The 20,308-nt window shown below is 37.9% G+C and overlaps 1 protein-coding gene across 1 annotated transcript in view; it reads right to left on the reverse strand.

Moving 5' to 3' along the window:
* OLA1 (Obg like ATPase 1) overlaps window positions 1-20,308 on the reverse strand; it is a 168,772-nt gene that overhangs the window by 145,541 nt on the left and 2,923 nt on the right. The gene's annotated exons all lie outside the window — the stretch shown is intronic.

The raw sequence follows: 20,308 nt of genomic DNA on the forward strand, positions 1-20,308 counted from the left end.
TACTATTCTATCTTTTCCAAACACTTTTTAAGGTAAAAATGTCTCCCAGATGAGCTCTAACCCTATATTCATCAGAAGTTTATACTTGCTACAGTTAGTTCATCTGACTGAATTTTAAATCAGAGAACCAGTCCTTTTTTTTTTTTTTTAAATTCTGAGACCCTTTTAAAAGAGTAATGAACAGGGACTTCCCTGGTAGTCCAGTGGTAAAGAATCCACCTTACAATGCAGGGGACGTGGGTTCAATCCCTGGTCAGGGAACTAAGATCTCACTTGCCACGGGGCAACTAAGCCAGCACGCCACCACAACTACTGAGCTCGCATGCCTCAACTAGAACCCCCAAGCAGCAAACTATACAGCCCACCCACTCTGGAACCCGCACACCACAACTAGAGAGGAGAAAACCCACACGCCACAACTAGAGAAAAGCCCGCGCACTACAACAAAGAGCCTGTGCGCCACAACTAAGACCCAACGCAGCCAAATATAAAAATTTTTTTAAAAAGCCATCTCTGGGCTTCCCTGGTGGCGCAGTGGTTGAGAACCTGCCTGCCGATGCAGGGGACACGGGTTCGAGTCCTGGTCTGGGAAGTTCCCACATGCCGCGGAGCAACTAGCCCCATGAGCCACAATTACTGAGCCTGCGCGTCTGGAGCGTGCGCTCCGCAACAAGAGAGGCCACGATAGTGAGAGGCCCGCGCACTGCGATGAAGAGTGGCCCCCGCTTGCCACAACTAGAGAAAGCCCTCGCACAGAAACGAGGAGCCAACACAGCCATAAATAAACAAATAAATTAATAAATTAAAAAATAATAATAATAAATAAATAAATAAAATAAAATAAATAAAAAGCCATCTCTAAGACACCCTCTAAAAATAAAATAAAATAAAATAGTAATGAACAAAAGGCAACAAGGAAGGCTTACCTAAATACTACTGGTGAGAAGGATGGTTTGGCAACGATATATTAACTTGAACCTGCCCATAGGTCTTTAAGATATTGCTCTTATATCACATTCAGACTAAATATTTAGGATTAAAGTAGAAAAGTTTCCAAAAACAGACACTTAAATCATTACTGGTTACTTAGAGTACCAATGGTCAAATCAGTAGCTTTCAAATGCTTGCCTATAACAGACTCAGCTGAGAATTTAAAGGCATGCACTACCAGGCCTCTTTCCAGATTTGGTGTAGGCCCCAGTATTTTAACTCAGCTAACAACTCACTGAATAATACTGACTGTTGTAGAATTTATATTGGTAACCTCTAAGAGCCTGGTAACAATCCCAGAACTCTAGGAATGATGATTAAGAGGAAATTACTAGTTCCTATAGAGATAGCTTTTCTTTTCAATCCTGTTAAGATAAATGTCATAGTACTTAATTTAAAATAGTCTGTATATTTATCAAGTTATAGTCCATCTATTTCAAGAAAGACACTGAAGATTAATACAATTTTAAAAATTAATATATAAAATAAGGCAGATAATTTTTAAAAAGAAAACTCACATTCAAATTATGAGCTTTAAATGCCATGTCCATTAAAAATAACGAGGACTTCTTGGAGAAATTACTAGTTCCAGGTCTGGGACCAGAAGTATACAAGATGAATCTCAAACAATTTTTCCCCAAGGGAAAACAAGGAACCTACTGAAGGCCATAGAGTCCTATCAAAAGCACTCTGGAGCCAATCTGAATAGGCCCACAGGCCAAAGATGGGTCAATCTGAGCATCTTTAAGGATAGCTACAATGAACTATAACAAATCAAATAACTTCATATCCATGAGCTGTTAATAATCCTCAACAAGACAAAATCAAAAAAAAGAAAAAAAAAAACCCTCTCTGGCTACCTTTTAATGATGCTAGGTGATTGATTCTTCTGATAACCGTTGAGTAAAACATTCATTGTGTCTTTCCTATATAAACTGCACTTTTAGAGTAACAAAGAGTTGATGAAGAAAAGAGTCTTTTATAGACATATTCCAGCCAATAAATGAAAAAAGAATAAAAAACTTAGAATACCACCATTTTGCAACCACTAAGGAACTAATGAATTGGGTAATTATCACCAATGATCATTAACTGTCTCCCCCCCAAAAAGTACCTCCTAACAATTATGTACACCATCTTTCAAGTATTCCTGACATAAAAAAATTATATGATCAAAAATTATCTGAAACTTACCTGATCAAGCCTTTAGATATTACTATCACTTAACAGAAAATACAGAGGACAGGAGAACATATTAAATGACACCACATAGATGCAATTAAGAAAATTTGGACTTTGGAAAATTCTGTAAGACTAACATCCAGATTTCTCTAACAAGTCAACTGGTGGAGGGAGGAAATTCTGCTTCTGGGTGAGATGCAAAAGCTAACAGCAGACTAGAACTCTCACCCAAAACTAGAAAAGCCATTTAAATGCAGGATACAGAAAGTATCTGTTTGAAGGGGCTAAGAATCTGGAAATGGGACATTTGCCCATTCTAGGCAAAGTAAGGCGGCCAAGAATCCAGGGATCTCTCTTATGCAAGAACAGCTTTACTCGCGTAAGCTGATGCTGAAGTACAGGGAACCCAGCAAAGAATTAGAAGACTTGGAGGATGGACCTCAAGAACACGACCAGTTTTCCCCTCAGGATATTGCTCACAAAAGGGAGAATTACAAAAGTGTACTGAAGTAAATGAACTGGAGAGTAATATGCTCCATACCTTATTCCCCTCCCTACACAAAAATAAAACATAAAAAGTGATACTTAGGTTGCCAAAACAACCCATAAGTCCTTATTTACCGAAAATGTAAGTAAAGGGAATTCCCTGGCGGTCCAGTGGTTACAATTCCGCGCTTCCACTGCCAAGGGCGCGGATTCAATCCCTGGTCAGGGAACTAAGATCCCAGAAGATGCGCAGTGCAGCCAACAAATAAAAATAAAAAATTAAAAAAATAAAATGTAACTAAAATATTGCATACCTGCAATAAAAATATTACAAAATAATGGTACAATAAAAATACTTCAAGGAAAATTTAAATATATTAATTAATCCACTTACAAGACATTTGTGCCTTTCTTGGGGGACAAAAAAAGTGCAGTTGTATTTTTGTACACTGTAGATAAAAAACTGCTCATTGCTATTACCACAGTCACAGTAATTGCAATATAAAAAGTCCAGGGGCTTCCCTGGTGGTGCAGTGGTTGGGAGTCCGCCTGCCGATGCGGGGGACACGGGTTCGTGCCCCAGTCCGGGAGGATCCCACATGCCGCGGAGTGGCTGGGCCTGTGAGCCATGGCCGCTGAGCCTGCGCGTCTGGAGCCTGTGCTCTGCAACGGGAGAGGCCACAACAGTGAGGGGCCCGCATACGGCAAAAAAAAAAAAAAAAAAAAAAAGTCCATAGGGAGTTCATGGAGTTATTTTCAAATTTATTGGTTTTATTAAGTACTACATTTTTGACTGCCTACCTGGACAAAAATATGTTTAATACTAAAGAAAAAAGTTTATCCCTTAAAACATATTATACAGTAAAAATATAGAAAAGAAAGTCCCATTATCTCTTAGGCTAAAAAAATTCTTACATGCAGTCAAACTAAACATGGACGACATCTCCATTTTCACAGATCAACTCATCTTGGACAGGATTTTAAATTTCATAAAGTCCAAGTAATCTGTACCTTCCAATAGCTTTGTAAGTACAAAAAAGTAAAAAGGAAGAAGGAAAAAGAAAATTTTCTAAGGATTATTAGTATAGCCTTTAGCGGCAAGTTAAGACATTTTGATCTATTCAAATCTATTAAAGAAAAGCCTTGCAAAAGCAAAGAATTTTAAAGTTTTGGCTTAAATTGGAGTGGTAAAGCCCATAAGGCTTTCTGTGAAATGAGAATTTTACACACACACACACATTCAGATCCCTTATAAGGTTATTATTGAAGCTTGAAAGTATAAGATTCAAAATTGTAGGGATCTCTCTTATGCAAGAACAGGTTTACATAAATATTATTTCAGCAATGATATCATTAAAAAAAAGAGTGGCTAGACTTAATGTATGCCCCCTCCACTTAAGACCTAAATACTTTATTTTTGAAATTATATATTTTACTATAATAAATAAATCTGACTGAATATATGTTTTATCTAAAACCTTATGCAAAATTACAATATGTATAGGGAAGTCAGGATACCAATGCAAACTCCCCCAGCATTCTGAATTAACCATTCATACAACACACAACCAAAAGCATGGAAAAAAGAATATTCTTTCGAAATGTTTTGAATTTACATATAACTAAACTGTTAAAAAATATCTATCTGCTAGATACAGAAAACAGAAATGACAGGAATAAATACCAATGTGTGTATACATAAGTTAGTATAACCACATATTTTTCCTAATTCTATCAGGTGAGAGGGCTTAAAAGAAGTAACACCCCAGCAGTAGGATCACATCTAGAGCCCAGATCTTAGTTTCTAAATACCATTCTTCGATAAAAGAAACCAAGGCTCTCTGGAGACAAGGTTAGGACACAAAAAATACACTATTAGCCAGAAATATCTTACAGTGTCAGAGAGTAAGGAAATGCTTGAAAAGAAAAAAAAAAAAGGAAAAAAAAAAGAAAGGGAAAAAACAAAAAGAATGGAAAAAAAAGATGGAGGCATGTAAAAAGGACATAAAACGCAACTTAAAGGAGCTCCCAATGACCAAATCTGAACAATTTGAGCAACAAAATAAATACTGATAATATTGGATTAAAACCCAAAGAATAAAAAAAATTTCACTGAGTCTAAATAGAACTATATAAATGATTGAATAAATAACTAATTGTAGGGGGAAAAAAAAACATTCCATACAGAAGAATTCCAAATAATAAATGTAAAAGGAATAAAGGAAGTAGAATATCACCATTAGAACACCACACTAATAATTGCTGCAGGCAAAATCCACCAAGAAGTGATAAAGTTTAGCTGGGGAAACTTTAAGAAGAAACAGAATATTTAAATAGCCTCAAGATACCTTTCCCCCATAATACTAATTAATTACTGTGGTGATTTTAACAAATGTCCACAAATTCTTTGATACTTATTCCTTCAGGAGGTGGAGCTTAATTCCCCTCCCCTTGAGCATGGGTTGGACTTAGTGACTTGCTTCTAAGGAACAGCCTATCAAAAAGAAAAAGGATAATTTTACAGTGGAGAAATCTGGCAGACACCACCTTAACCAAATGATCAAGGTTAACATCACCAGTGACAAATCATGTTGCTATCATGTAGCCCCTCAATATGACACAATGAGAAAGGCACTTCACCTCCACAGTGTTCTTCCCAAAAGTCTATTGCATGATTTCTGATACCAAAATATATTATAAAACTACAGTAATCCAAATAGTGTGGAACTGACATAAAGATGCAGAGGCGGGGGTGGCTGTGTCGCACCATGAGAACAAGGACACTAGGAGCAGAAGTTCTGGGAAGTACTCCTTGGCAAGAGCTCTCCCAGAGCCCGCCATTACCCCACCAAAGAGCCAGGGTAGCCTCCAGTGTTGGGTCCCCTCAGGCCAAACAACCAACAGGGAGGGAACCCAGCCCCACCCATCAGCAGAGAGGCATATTAAAGTTTTACTGAATTCGGCCCACCAGAGCAAAACCCAGCTCTACCCACCACCAGTCCCTCCCATCAGGAAACTTCCACAAGCCTCTTAGATAGCCTCATCCATGAGAGGGCAGACAGCAGCAGCAAGAAGAACTACAATCCTGCAGCCTATGGAACAAAAACCGCATTCACAGAAAGATAGACAAGATGAAAAGGCAGAAGGCTATGTACCAGATGAAGGAAAAAAATAAAACCCCAGAAAAACAGCTAAATGAAGTGGAGATAGGCAACATTCCAGAAAAAGAATTCAGAATAATGATAGTTAAGATGATACAGGACATCGGAAAAAGAATGGAGGCAAAGATCGAGAAAATGCAAGAAATGTTTAACAAAGACCTAGAAGAATTAAAGAACAAACAAACACAGGTGAACAATACAATAACTGAAATGAGAAATACACTAGAAGGAATCAATAGCAGAATAACTGAAGCAGAAGAACGGATAAGTGACCTTATCCGGAAGACAGAATGGTGGAATTCACTACTGTGGAACAGAATAAAGAAAGAAGAATGAAAAGAAATGAAGACAGCCTAAGAGACCTCTGGGACAACATTAAACACAACAACATTCACATTATAGGGGTCCCAGAAGGAGAAGAGAGAGAGAAAGGACCAGAGAAAATATCTGAATAGATTATAGTTGAAAACTTCCCTAACATGGGAAAGGAAATAGTCACCCAAGTCCAGGAAGCACAGAGAGTCCCATACAGGAAAAACCCAAGGAGAAACACACCGAGACACATAGTAATCAAATTAGCAAACATTAAAGACAAAGAAAAATTATTGAAGCAGCAAGGGAAAAATGACATAACATACAAGGGAACTCCCATAAGGTTAACAGCTGATTTCTCAGCAGAAACTCTACAAGCCAGAAGGGACTGGCATGACATATTTAAAGTAATGAAAGAGAAAAAACTACAACCAAGATTACTCTACCCGGCAAGGATCTCATTCAGATTCGATGGAGAAATCAAAAGCTTTACAGACAAGCAAAAGCTAAAAGAATTCAGCACCACCAAACCAGCTCTACAACAAATGCTAAAGGAACTTCTCTAACTGGGAAACACAAGAGAAGAAAAGGACCTACAAAACAAACTCAAAACAATTAAGAAAATGGTAACAGGAACATACATATCGATAATTGCCTTAAACGTGAATGGATTAAATGCTCCTACCGGGCTTCCCTGGTGGCGCAGTGGTTGAGAGTCCGCCTGCCGATGCAGGGTACACGGGTTCATACCCCGGTCTGGGAAGATCCCACATGCCGCGGAGCGGCTAGGCCCGTGAGCCATGGCCGCTGAGCCTGCGCGTCCAGAGCCTGTGCTCCGCAACGGGAGAGGCCACAACAGTGAGAGGCCCACGTACAGCAAAAAAAAAAAAAAAAAAAAAATGCTCCTACCAAAAGACACAGGCTTGCTGAATGGATACAAAAACAAGACCCATATATATGCTGTCTACAAGAGACCCACTTCAAACCTAGGGACACATACACAATGAAAGTGAGGGGATGGAAAAAGATATTCCATGAAAATGGAAATCAAAAGAAAGCTGGAGTAGCAATACTCATATCAAATAAAACAGACTTTAAAATAACGAATGTTACAAGAGACAAGGAAGGACATTATATAATAATCAAGGAATCAATCCAAGAAGAAGATATAACAATTATAAATATATATGCACCCAACAAAGAAGCACCTCAATACATAAGGCAATGGCTAACAGCTATGAAAGAGAAAATTGACAGTAACACAATAATAGTGGGGGACTTGAACACCTCACTTACACCAATGGACAGATCATCCAAACAGAAAATTAATAAGGAAACACAAGCTTTAAAAGACACAATAGACCAGATAGATTTAACGGATATTTATAGGACATTCCATCCAAAATAGCAGATTACACTTTCTTCTCAAGTGCTCATGGAACATTCTCCAGGATAGATCACATCTTGGGTAACAAATCAAGCCAAAGTAAATTTAAGAAAATTGAAATCATATCAAGCATCTTTTCTGACCACAACGCTATGAGATTAGAAATCAAGCACAGGGAAAAACATGTAAAAAACACAAACACATGGAGGCTAAACAATATGTTACTAAATAACCAAGAGATTACTGAAGAAATCAAAGAGGGAATCAAAAAATACCTAGAGACAAATGATAATGAAAACACGATGACCCAAAACCTATGGGATGCAGCAAAAGCAGTTCTAAGAGGGAAGTTTACAGCAATACAATCCTACCTCAAGAAACAAGAAAAATCTCAAGTAAACAATCTAACCTTACACCTAAAGGAACTAGAGAAAGAAGAACAAACAAAACCCAAAGTTAGTAGAAGGAAAGAAATCATAAAGATCAGAGCAGAAATAAATCAAACAGAAACAAAGAAAACAATAGCAAAGATCAATGAAACTAAAAGCTGGTTCTTTGAGAAGATAAACAAAATTGATAAACCATTAGCCAGACTCATCCAGAAAAAGAGGGAGAGGACTCAAGTCAATAAAATTAGAGATGAAAAAGGAGAAGTTACAACAGACACCACAGAAATACAAAGCATCCTAAGAGACTACTACAAGCAACCCTATGCCAATAAAATGGACAACCTGGAAGAAATGGACAAATTCTTACAAGGTATAACCTTCCAAGACAGAACCAGGAAGAAACAGAAAATATGGACAGACCAATCACAAGTAATGAAATTGAAACTGTGATTAAAAGTCTTTCAACAACAACAACAAAAAAGTCTTTCAACAAACAAAAGTCCAGGACCAGATGGCTTCACAGGTGAATTCTATCAAACATTTAGAGAAGAGCTAACACCCATCCTTCTCAAACTCTTCCAAACAATTGCAGAGGAAGGAACAATCCCAAACTCATTCTATGAGGCCACCATCACCCTGATACCAAAACCAGACAAAGATACTACAAAAAAAGAAAATTGCAGACCAATATCACTCATGAATATAGATGCAAAAATCCTCAACAAAGTACTAGCAAGCAGAATCCAACAACACATTAAAAGGATCATACACCATGATCAAGTGGGATTTATCCCAGGGATGCAAGGATTCTTCAATATATGCAAATCAATCAACGTGATACACCATATTAAGAAACTGAAGAAGAAAAACCATATGATCATCTCAATAGATGCAGAAAAAGGTTTTGACAAAATTCAACACCCATTTATAATAAAAACTCTCCAGAAAGTGGGCATAGAGGGAACCTACCTCAACATAGTAAAAGCCATATACAACAAACCCAGAGCAAACAACATTCTCAATGGTGAAACACTGAAAGCATTTCCTCTAAGATCAGGAACAAGACAAAGATGTCCACTCTCACCACTATTATTCAACATAGTTTTGGAAGTCCTAGCCATGGCAATTAGAGAAGAAAAAGAAATACAAATTGGAAAAGAAGACGTAAAACTGTCACTGTTTGTAGATGGCATGAAACTATACATAGAGAATCCTAAAGATGCCACCAGAAAACTACTAGAGCTAGTCAATGAATTTGGTAAAGTTGCAGGATACAAAATTAATGCACAAAAATCTCTTGCATTCCTATACACTAATGACGAAAAATCTGAAAGAGAAATTAAGGAAACACTCCCATTTACCATTGCAACAAAAAGAATAAAATACCTAGGAATAAACCTACCTAGGGAGACAAAAGACCTGTATGCAGAAAACTATAAGATGCTGATGAAAGAAATTAAAGCTGATACAAACAGATGGAGATATATACCATGTTCTTGGATTGGAGGAATCAATATTGTGAAAATGACTATACAACCCAAAGCAATCTACAGATTCAATGCAATCCCTATCCAATTACCAGTGGCATTTTTTACAGAACTAGAACAAAAAATCTTAAAATTTGTATGGAGACACAAAAGACCCCAAATAGCCAAGGCGGTCTTGAGGGGAAAAAAAAGGAGCTGGAGGAATCAGACTCCCTGACTTCAAACTATACTACCAAGCCAGTAATCAAGACAATACGGTACTGGCACAAAAACAGAAATATAAATCAATGGAACAGGATAGAAAGCCCAGAGATAAACCCACACACCTATGGCCAACCAATCTATGACAAAGGAGGCAAGGATATAAAATGGAGAAAAACACAGTCTCTTCAATAAGCGGTGCTGGGAAAACTGGACAGCTACATGTAAAAGAATGAAATTAGAACACTCCCTAACACCATACACAAAAATAAACTCAAAATGGATTAGAAACCTAAATGCAAGACCGCACACTATAAAACTCTTAGAGGAAAACATAGGAAGAACACTCTTTGACATAAATCACAGCAAGATCTTTTTTGATCCACCTCCTAGAGTAATGGAAATAAAAACTAAAATAAACAAATGGGACCTAATGAAACTTAAAAGCTTTTGCACAGCAAAGGAAACTACAAACAAGATGAAAAGACAACCCTCAGAATGGGAGAAAATATTTGCAAATGAATCAACAGACAAAGGATTAATCTCCAAAATATATAAACAGCTCATGCAGCTCAATATTAAAAAAAAATAACCCAATCCAAAAATGGGCAGAAGACCTAAATAGACATTTCTCCAAAGAAGACATACAGATGGCCAAGAAGCCCATGAAAAGCTGCTCAACATCACTAATTATTAGAGAAATGCAAATCAAAACTACAATGAGGTATCACCTCATACCAGTTAGAATGGACATCACCAGAATATCTACAAACAACAAATGCTGGAGAGGGTGTGGAGAAAAGGGAACCCTCTTGCACTGTTGGTGGGAGTGTAAATTGATACAGCCACTATGGAGAATAGTATGGAGGTTCCTTAAAAAATTGAAACTAGAATTACCATATGACCCAGCAATCCCACTACTGGGCACATAACCAGAGAAAACCATAATTCAAAAAGATACATGCACCCCAATGTTCATTGCAGCACTGTTTACAATAGCCAGGACATGGAAGCAACCTAAATGCCCATCGACAGACAAATGGATAAAGAAGATGTGGTACATATATACAATGGAATATTACTCAGCCATAAAAAGGAACGAAATTGGGTCATTTGTAGAGACAGGGATGGATCTAGAGACTGTCATACAGAGTGAAGTAAGTCAGAAAGTGAAAAACAAATATTGTATATTAATGCATATACATGGAACCTAGAAAAATGGTACAGATAAACCAGTTTGTAGGGCAGAAATTGAGACACAGATGTAGAGAACAAACGTATGGACACCAAGTGAGGAAGCGGTGGGTGGGGGGTGGTGTGTGATGCACTGGGATATTGGGATTGACATATATACACTAATATGTATAAAATGGACAACTAATTTTTAAAAATGCAAAAAAAAATTATGAAAATAGAAAAAAAAAAGTGACCAGAATTCTGAAAAATAAACAATGAAAATTAAAAGATTTAACAGAAAGTAAATTATGAAGTACTTTTAAGGTACACAATTACTGTTGATAACAGGAAAGAGTGAGTGGGAGAGCATATCCATTGTCCAAAAGATTATTCATAACATATTAAAAAAGAAAACAAATAATTCCCAAGTCACGAATTTCCATGAAAGAGGAGGCACCCTGGAATACTGAGAAGTATACAATAAGATTTAAGTTCATTTAAATGTTATTGGGGAATTTTGCTTCCCCTTCTATTTATGGAACTGCCCTCCTGACACAGAGCTAGGAAATCAGATAAAACATGAAATAAACAGTTTTCAAACAGGGGACAGTATGTAGCACAGGACTGTGTTCCCTGTGAAAACAACCAATGAACTAAGCTCTAAAACTACCCTAGCTTACTGCCTAAAGGTGGTTTCAAAGCCACAGCACAGGGAGGGGGAACCAATAGAACCCAGCAGTCATGCCAAGTTAAAGAGACTGAGATGAGAGTTTGAGCAGGCCAAAGTAGCTAAAATTTACAGGACAGTATACTAGAAAGGAAGCAGTTGCACAGAGAGAGGGCTCTGGAGATAAGCAGAAGGTATCCTCAAGAATATGGCTCAGTAATATTTGTACATGAGGAAGCTCAGTCTCCAAAGGCCAGGAGAAAAAAACACTCAAAAGCAGCACAGTGAACAGTTCTCAGGTTCACACGGAGGTTGGAACAGTTCACATCCCCACCAGCCAGAGCAGAGAAAGATATAATAATATAAGGGAACTTGGGTAGAGTCCTCAAAGAGTCACGTCTTAGTATCAGAGCTAAAGTAGCACCAGAGCAAAAAATATTATGAACTCATCATAAGAAAATATAATAAACAGCCTCAAAACAATCAAAATGATACACAAAAACTAAATGCCAGAACAAAGTCCTACACTCGTTAAAGGAATACTATAACATTCAGCACTCAACATAAAATCCAGCATCTGGAATCCAATAAAAATTAACAGGCACGAGCTTCCCTGGTGGCACAGTGGTTGAGAGTCCGCCTGATGATGCAGGGGACACAGGTTCGTGCCCCGGTCCAGGAAGATCCCACATGCCGCGGAGCGGCTGGGCCCATGAGCCATGGCCGCTGAGCCTGCGCGTCCAGAGCCTGTGCTCCACAACGGGAGAGGCCACAACAGTGAGAGGCCCGCGTACCATAAAAAAAAAAAAAAAAATTAACAGGCATGCAAAGAAGCAGGAAAATATAGATCCAAAGCAAGATAAAAGTCAATAAACACAAACACAGTAATGATAGAGATGATGGAATTAGCAGACGAGGACCTTAAAATAAATGTAATAGATTTTTTAAAATTTTTCTGAAGGATATAAAGGTATATATGAAGATAATGAAAATATGAAAACCATCCAGACAGAACTATTGTATAAAAAATACAGTATATGAAAAAATTGAATTGAAATGAAACACACTGGATGTGACTAACTGTAGATTAGACACTGCAGAAAAGATCAGTGAACATGAAGACAGAACAACAGCAGCTATCAAATGAAGCACAGGGGAAAAAAATTGGACAAAAACATAACCAGAGCTTCAGTAGAATATTACCTAGCGGACTAACCCATATGTAATAAAAGTCTCAGAAGGAGAGGAAGGGAAAGGAGGAGAGGGGGAGAAAAGAGCATTTGAAGAAATGCTCTGGCCAAATATTTTACAAATTTAATGAAAATCATAAACTCACAAGCCTAAAGTCTCAACAGACCCCAAGCAAAAGAGGCATAAGGGAAACCACATCAATGCATATGAAAATCAAATTTCTGAAAACCAGTAGTAAAGAGAAAATTTTAAAGAAAGTTATAGGGAAAAAAAAAAAACACATTATGTACAAAGAAACCAAGATAACAACAACAACAGACTTCTCATTAGAAAGCTGGAAGAAAATGGAAGATACCTTCAATGTGCTGAAAGAAAAACTGTTCGTGGAATTCCCAACGAAAATCGTTCCAAAATGAAGGCATAATAAGCACATGAAAAGATGCTCAATATTATTAGGCATCAAGGAAGTGCAATTCAAAACCACAATGAGATACCACTTCATGCCTTCGCTATAATTAAAAAGATGATAACAATCAGAGACCACAAATAACAAATATTGGCTAGGATGTGGAGAAAAAAGAACACTGTACACTGTTGGTGGGAACATAAATTGCTGCAACCACTGTGGAAAACAGCACGCAGGTTCCTCAAAAAACTAAAAGTGGAACTACCATATGATCCAGCAATCCAACTTCTTGGGTACATATCCAAAGAAAATGAAAATACTAATTCTAAAAGATACATACACCCCAGTGTTCATAGCACCATTATTTACAATAGCCAAGATATAGAAGCAAACTAAGTGTCCATGAACAGATAAAGGGATAAAGATAACATGAGATACACACCACACACCACACACACACACACACACACACACACATACACAAAATGGAATACTACTCAGCCATTAAAAAAGAAAGAAATTCTGCCATTTGCAACAATGTGGCTGGACCTGGAGGGTATTATGCTTAGTGAAATAAGTCAGGCAGAGAAAGACAAATACTGTGTGATATCACTTATATGTGGAATCTAAAAAACAAAACAAACCAGTGAATATAACAAAAAATAAACAGACTCACAGGTGAAGATAATGAGGAATGAAAAAATATGAAAACTATCCAGACAGAACTATTGTATAAAAAATAAAATATCTGAAATAAAATGAAATCAAAATGAAGATACAGAGAACAAAATAGTGGTTATCAGTGAGGACAGGGAAAGGGTGCAGTGGCAAGATACGGGTAGGGGAGTAAGAGGTAAAAACTAATATGTATAAAATAAATAAGCTACAAGGACATATTGCACAGCACAAGGGATATAGCCAATATTTTATAATAACTATAAATGAAGTATAACCTATAAAAATTTTGAATCACTATGCTGCACACCTGAAACTACTATAATATTGTAAATCAACTAAACCTCAATTTAAAAAATGTTTAATAGGGCTTCCCTGGTGACGCACTGGTTGAGAGTCTGCCTGCCGACGCAGGGGACACAGGTTCGTGCCCCGGTCTGGGAAGATCCCACATGCCGCGGAGCAGCTGGGCCCGTGAGCCATGGCTGCTGAGCCTGCGCGTCCGGAGCCTGTGCTCCACAACGGGAGAGGCCGCAACAGTGAGAGGCCCGCATACCGCAAAAATAAATAAATAAATAATAAATAAAATTTTTAAAAAATAAAAAATGTTTAATAAAGATAATTACAAGCACTGGTGAGAATGTGAAGAAAGTAGAACCCACATACATTGCTGGTAAGAACACAGAATGACACACTCGCTTTAGAAAAGTTTGGCAGTTCCTCAAATAGTTAAATATACGGTTACATACAACCCAGAAATTCCACTCCTAAGTATACACCCAAGAGAGATGAAAACATATGTCAACAGAAAAATTTGTTTATTACAAAGCTGGGACAGAGAAGGTACAAATAAGCCTGGAACATAATGTGGAGCTAGAAACCAGAAAATACTCAAAAAATAGAGGACACATCAAAAGTAACACGAGTGAACAGGAAGGCTCCTGATGGCCAAATGTGGGCAATTTGAGCAACAAAATAAATAACAATAGTAACGCATTATAACCAGCAAAGTAAAAACTGATCCTGATATAAACAAATTATAAGTAATTTACATGAGAAAATGGGGGGTTCTTCTTTACAACAGAATTCTAAACAATAGAATTCTAAACAATAGAATTTCCATTGTTTCTTCTATAAATTGTTTCCTCTATAAATGTAGAAGACCAACAGAAATTTTTAAATCTCTATTTGGTAAACACCACAATAATAACTATTTCAAACAAGAATCATTAATACACGCCAAAACTGGGGGGCAAAAGTATGAGAAACACAGTATTTACATAATTTCAAAGTATCTCCCTAAAAGATATATTTATTAATTGCAACGGAAAATACAGTAAACTTTTCAGTGAAGAAATTTGTCAGACACCTCCTTAGATAAGTGATCAAAGTTAAAATCACTAGTAACAGGACAAATCAACATTGTGTGCTTCCTGATATAATGTACTAAGAAGCACATGTCACTTCTGCATCCAAAAATGCATAATTTGAATTTAATCACAAGGAAATATTAGATAAACCCCAAGGTTTAAGAGCCTACCATAAGAGGTCAGCACTCCTCAAAAGTGTCAAGGACATGAAAGACAAAGTGAGAAACTGTTCTAGGTTAAAGGAAACTAAGGACACAGCAACAATTAAATGCAACATATATGTAATCCTGTATTAGATCCTGGACCAGAAAATGGACATTAGTGAGACAACTGGTAAATCAATGCTAATTTCCTGATTTTTATAACTGTACTATGTTAACATTTGGGGAGTGTTAGCAGACCTCATATAGGAATTTTTTTAACTAGCTTTGCAAGTATGAAATTTTTTAATTGCAAAACTACTTCAAAAACAATTTTTATTTACTCTTAAGCAAAAAGTCACACAGACTAGGAAGAGGTAGTTCTAATGCATATCCAACAAGGAACCCATATCCAGAATAAAAAACACCTAATTATTACTAAAAAGAAAAAATATCCTTCACAAAAAATGTCCAGTAAACATATTAAAAGATGTTCAAAAGCATTAGCTATCACAGGTATGCAAAACGATCATGATACTGCACACAAGTATGGCCAAAATGAAAAAGAATGATAATACCAAGTGCTAGTGAGGATGAAGAGAAATTAGAACTCTTTTTTACAATACCAGCACTATAAATTAGAATAACCACTTTGGAAAATTATGTGGCAGTATCTAAAGCTATTTAACTCCTAGAGGTGGGGAGTTCGGGGGACAGGGTGAGTGGGGTAAGTGTATCCATTCACCCAACAGAAATGAGTTCTTATATCTACCCACCAAAAGACATGTACATGAATGTTCAAAGCAGCTCTATTCATAATAGACAAAAAAAGGAAACAACCCAAATGCCCATCAATAGCAAAAAGGGTAAATATAGTGTATATTCTCTCAGGCATAATGACTTGTAAAAGATATAAAGAGTGCATAATGTGGGCTTCCCTGGTGGCGCAGTGGTTGAGAGTCCGCCTGCCCATGCAGGGGACGCAGGTTCGTGCCCCGGTCCGGGAAGATCCCACATGCCACGGAGTGGAAAGGCCCGTGAGCCATGGCTGCTGAGCCTGCACGTCTGGAGCCTGTGCTCCACAACGGGAGAGGCCACAACAGTCAGAGGCCCGCGTACCGCAAAAAAGAAAAAAAAAAACACAAACAAGAGTGCATAATGTGTGATTCCATCTGTATCAGGCAAACTAATCAATGTGGTAATACAAGTTGGAATATGGTTATCCTAGGAAGGATAGTACCAACTGGGAAGGGGTACAAGGAAGTCTTTTGTGGCACTGGATTTGTTCTAGATTTTGATGTGGGTACTGGTTACATGGGTGAATTAAAATGTAAAAATCTGATATGTACATTTAAAGTTTTCGCATTTTACTGTGTATGTTATACCTCAATTTAAAACACAAAAACAAAAAAACACCTGGGCAAAACAAAAAAAGATTTACTATAGATAATGCGCTGACAGAAAGCCCACTTAAGAAGCCTCTAGAATAATTCAAGTAAGAAATGAGTGGCAAAAAGATGTGAAGAAAATAGATCAGAGAGATATTCAGGTACCAGGTTTGGTGCCCTACTGAAAAATACAGCTGAGGGGAAAGGATGAAAAGATAAATCTCTCAAGTATCTGGGTGGAAAGTAGTATTATTAACCAAGATAGGGAATGCAAGAGGCAATAAGTTCAGTTTTAGACATGTAGGGTGTAGACATTTAACTGGAGATATTCAGGGCAGTTAGATATATGAATCTGGAACTCAGATGCAACCTGAGCAGGACATATAAATTTAGAAAAGAGAAGCCAACAGATGATTAAAATTAGGAGAGGATGAGACTGCCCAGGGAGAAAGTATAAAAGAGAAGACAGCCAAGGACAGAAACCTAATATAGAGCGCAAACACAGGAAGTGTAGCAAGCACAAAAGACTGAAGGAAGAGTTGAGAGAGGTGGGGAGTTACTAACAGTGCCAAATAGGGCAGAGAGGTTAAGTAAGTTAAGGACAAAAAATGCGTACCAGCTTTGACAATCAGATCATTATTGCCTTTTGCTATAGTTTTTGTCAAAAGCAAACATTTTTAAAAGGTCTTAAATGACCTACAAAAGAGTTAAAATACACAATCTGTACCACGCTGTACCTTCATTTCCACATCAATTTCAAACTAGTTCATGTAAGCAATCTGCAAAAAACAAATTATTAATAGTCATCAGTGGAAGATTACTATTAAGACTTTAAAATTGTAAAAGAAAAATATAATCTATCCCAAGGATAGAATATACATAATTGCTTATTGTTTCCTATATATAATGTATATATAATAAACACTATTCTGTATAAAAAGTGAGTGGCTTTTCTGTACGTGAAATTTTTTATAATCAAATATTGGGGAAAAAAAAACTGGCCAGCATGAAAAATAAATATATGCATTAAAAAGAGCATTATTAATTGAGCACCTAGAGATTAATCTTCCTCCAGTGAGTTTCTCGAAGCAATCAAGAATGGAGCCTCTTCAGTAAGAACAAGAAGCTAAGAACGAGCCAGGAAGACTTCTCCAGGGAACAAATGGGTGTCATATAAAACTATATTAGGAAAATAGGAAAATAGTAGAATGCAATGGATTAAAGATGGCCACATGTTCTTTTCTACTCCTTCCCTCAAGAGGGTGAGTCTATTTCCCTTCCCTCCTTATCTCTGGGCTGGTGTCACGACCTGCTTTGACTAAAAGAAATAGGTGGGAGTGTTTTGTACCACTGGCACATTTTCACTCTCTTGGGCGTCAGCCACCATGCTATAAAAAAGTTTGGGCTGGAGACCACTTGGAGAGAAAGAAGCCAAGTAAGGGAAGATAGAAATGCCCTAGACTTCCAGCCTGATAAGGCCCCAGCCCTGTGGGTATGGCCATCTTGGACCTTCCAACCCTCACTAGCCATCAGCTGAATGCAGCCACATGAAGGATCTCAAGTGAGACCAGCAGTAGACTCACCCAGCTAACCCACAGAATCATGAGAAATATTATTATAAATATTTATCGTTTTAAACCACAAACTTTTGGAGTGGTTTCCTACATAAAAATAGATAACTAAAACATTGAACATAATTACCCTGTGATTTTTTTTTAAAGCATTTCCTACAATGTTTTCCTCAACAACAGTACATAGCTTTGGGGTTGGACTCTGGCAAATTGGGAAAAGGCAAGCTGTAGGAACAACCAAAGGACATTCCCAGAAGTATCAACTAAGCAAGACAAATACTCTCCTGAGGCAGTTGCTGAGTAATGGAACAGAGTATACAGTTGTCCCCCAATATTCATTCTTTCCTCCTTTCATAGTAACAGAATTTTTAACTGAACATATGTCCATCAAAATAAAGACTACATATCCTAGCCTTCCTTGAAAGTAAATTCTTATGACTATATCTGGACAAAGGAATGTTACCAGAAGTATGGTGTGGCAGCTTACAGGAAAAAAAAAAATCCCTCTTAGACTGCAGGGCAAGTTGTTTGGTCCTTTCACCCCTCGGATAACCAGTTGTCTGGAATTCACAACACTTTGGTCCATGAGAATGAAAGGCCATTCCCTTGGGATTGCTGAAGCATGAGGTGCAAGGAGCTGGGGTTTCTAAGATTTCATAAAGCAAGGTCAATATACCAATCTATGACTGCAAAATTTACATTTTTACATAAAAAAGAAACTTCTGGGCTTCCCTGGTGGCGCAGTAGTTGAGAGTCCACCTGCCAATGCAGGGGACGCGGGTTCGTGCCCGGGTCCGGGAAGATCCCACATGCCGCGGAGCTGCTGGGCCCGTGAGCCATGGCCGCTGAGCCTGCGCGTCCGAAGCCTGTGCTCCGCAACGGGAGAGGCCACAACAGTGAGAGGCCCGCGTACAGCAAAAAAAAAAAAAAAAAAAAGTGGCCATCAAAACGTGCCTCCTTATCATTAAACCTACACATGGCATCAAGGGCAGAAAAACTATCCATTCACAGATAATTACTGAGTGCCTACCTACTAAGTTCCTAACACCAGTCTAGGTGCTAGAAATACAACAATAAACAAGAACAAGACAATCCTTGCCTTTACGGAATTTAAATTCTAATGAGAAGGGGGCAGGGACGTTAAACATTGATTAAATTAGATAATACACATAAAGTGCTCAGAATAGTGATAGGCATACACTAAATAAGTGTTCAAATAAATATCAACTATTGTTAGCTATAAATATCCCTCTATGTTTCTAGGTAATCAGCAAACCTTCTTATTCACCCAGTTCTCTAAAAACCAAGAGATTCTTTAGATGGTTTCAGCACTAAATGTCCTTATTTTTGATCAGCAGGCCATCCTTCAGAGAACTGTCCCCTCTCCCCAATCCATTTCTTGTGGGCCTATCCAGAGGTAGACATGCCCAGTAAGATTTCCTTACACAGGAATCTATATCACTGGAGAGGCAGCAGGTGATGAGAAACACCCAGAAGTTCAGTTCATATGGCTGAGCTCCACGTGGACCCGTCTCTGCCAGCACTACCCAGGTTCCTGTCCTTCCTGAGGCCTGGCTGTTCAGCTTGTCCTTCAATGCTCTCCTTCCAATAAGTCTCTTTTTCTTGCTTAAAACAGCAAGAATGTGTGTTGCTTACGAAGAACCCTACCTGATACAGTTAGGCAAAGTAAGATCATTCTAAAAAAGAGTGTTCATAACCAAACACAATTGCCAAAACTCATTGAACTGCACATTTAAAATGAGTGAATTTTACTGTTTATAAAGTATACGTCAATAAAACTGGGGGAAAGTGGGAGGAGTATTTAATTTAAAAGCATAAATAGCACATTTATACTGGATAATAAAATATTCTAGGTTATCTTCCTATATATTGACTTTATTATGCTCTATGCTAAAAAACTCATACAGGAAACATTTTTTTTTTTTTTTTTTTTTTTTGCGATGTGTGGGCCTCTCACTGTTGTGGCCTCTCCCATTGCGGAGCACAGGCTCCGGACGCACAGGCCCAGCGGCCATGGCTCACGGGCCCAGCCGCTCCGCGGCATGCGGGATCCTCCCAGACCAGGGCACGAACCCGTGTCCCCTGCATCGGCAGGCGGACTCCCAACC

The sequence above is a fragment of the Orcinus orca genome, chromosome 7 (genome assembly GCF_937001465.1).
Source record: "Orcinus orca chromosome 7, mOrcOrc1.1, whole genome shotgun sequence".
Lineage (NCBI taxonomy): Eukaryota > Metazoa > Chordata > Mammalia > Artiodactyla > Delphinidae > Orcinus > Orcinus orca.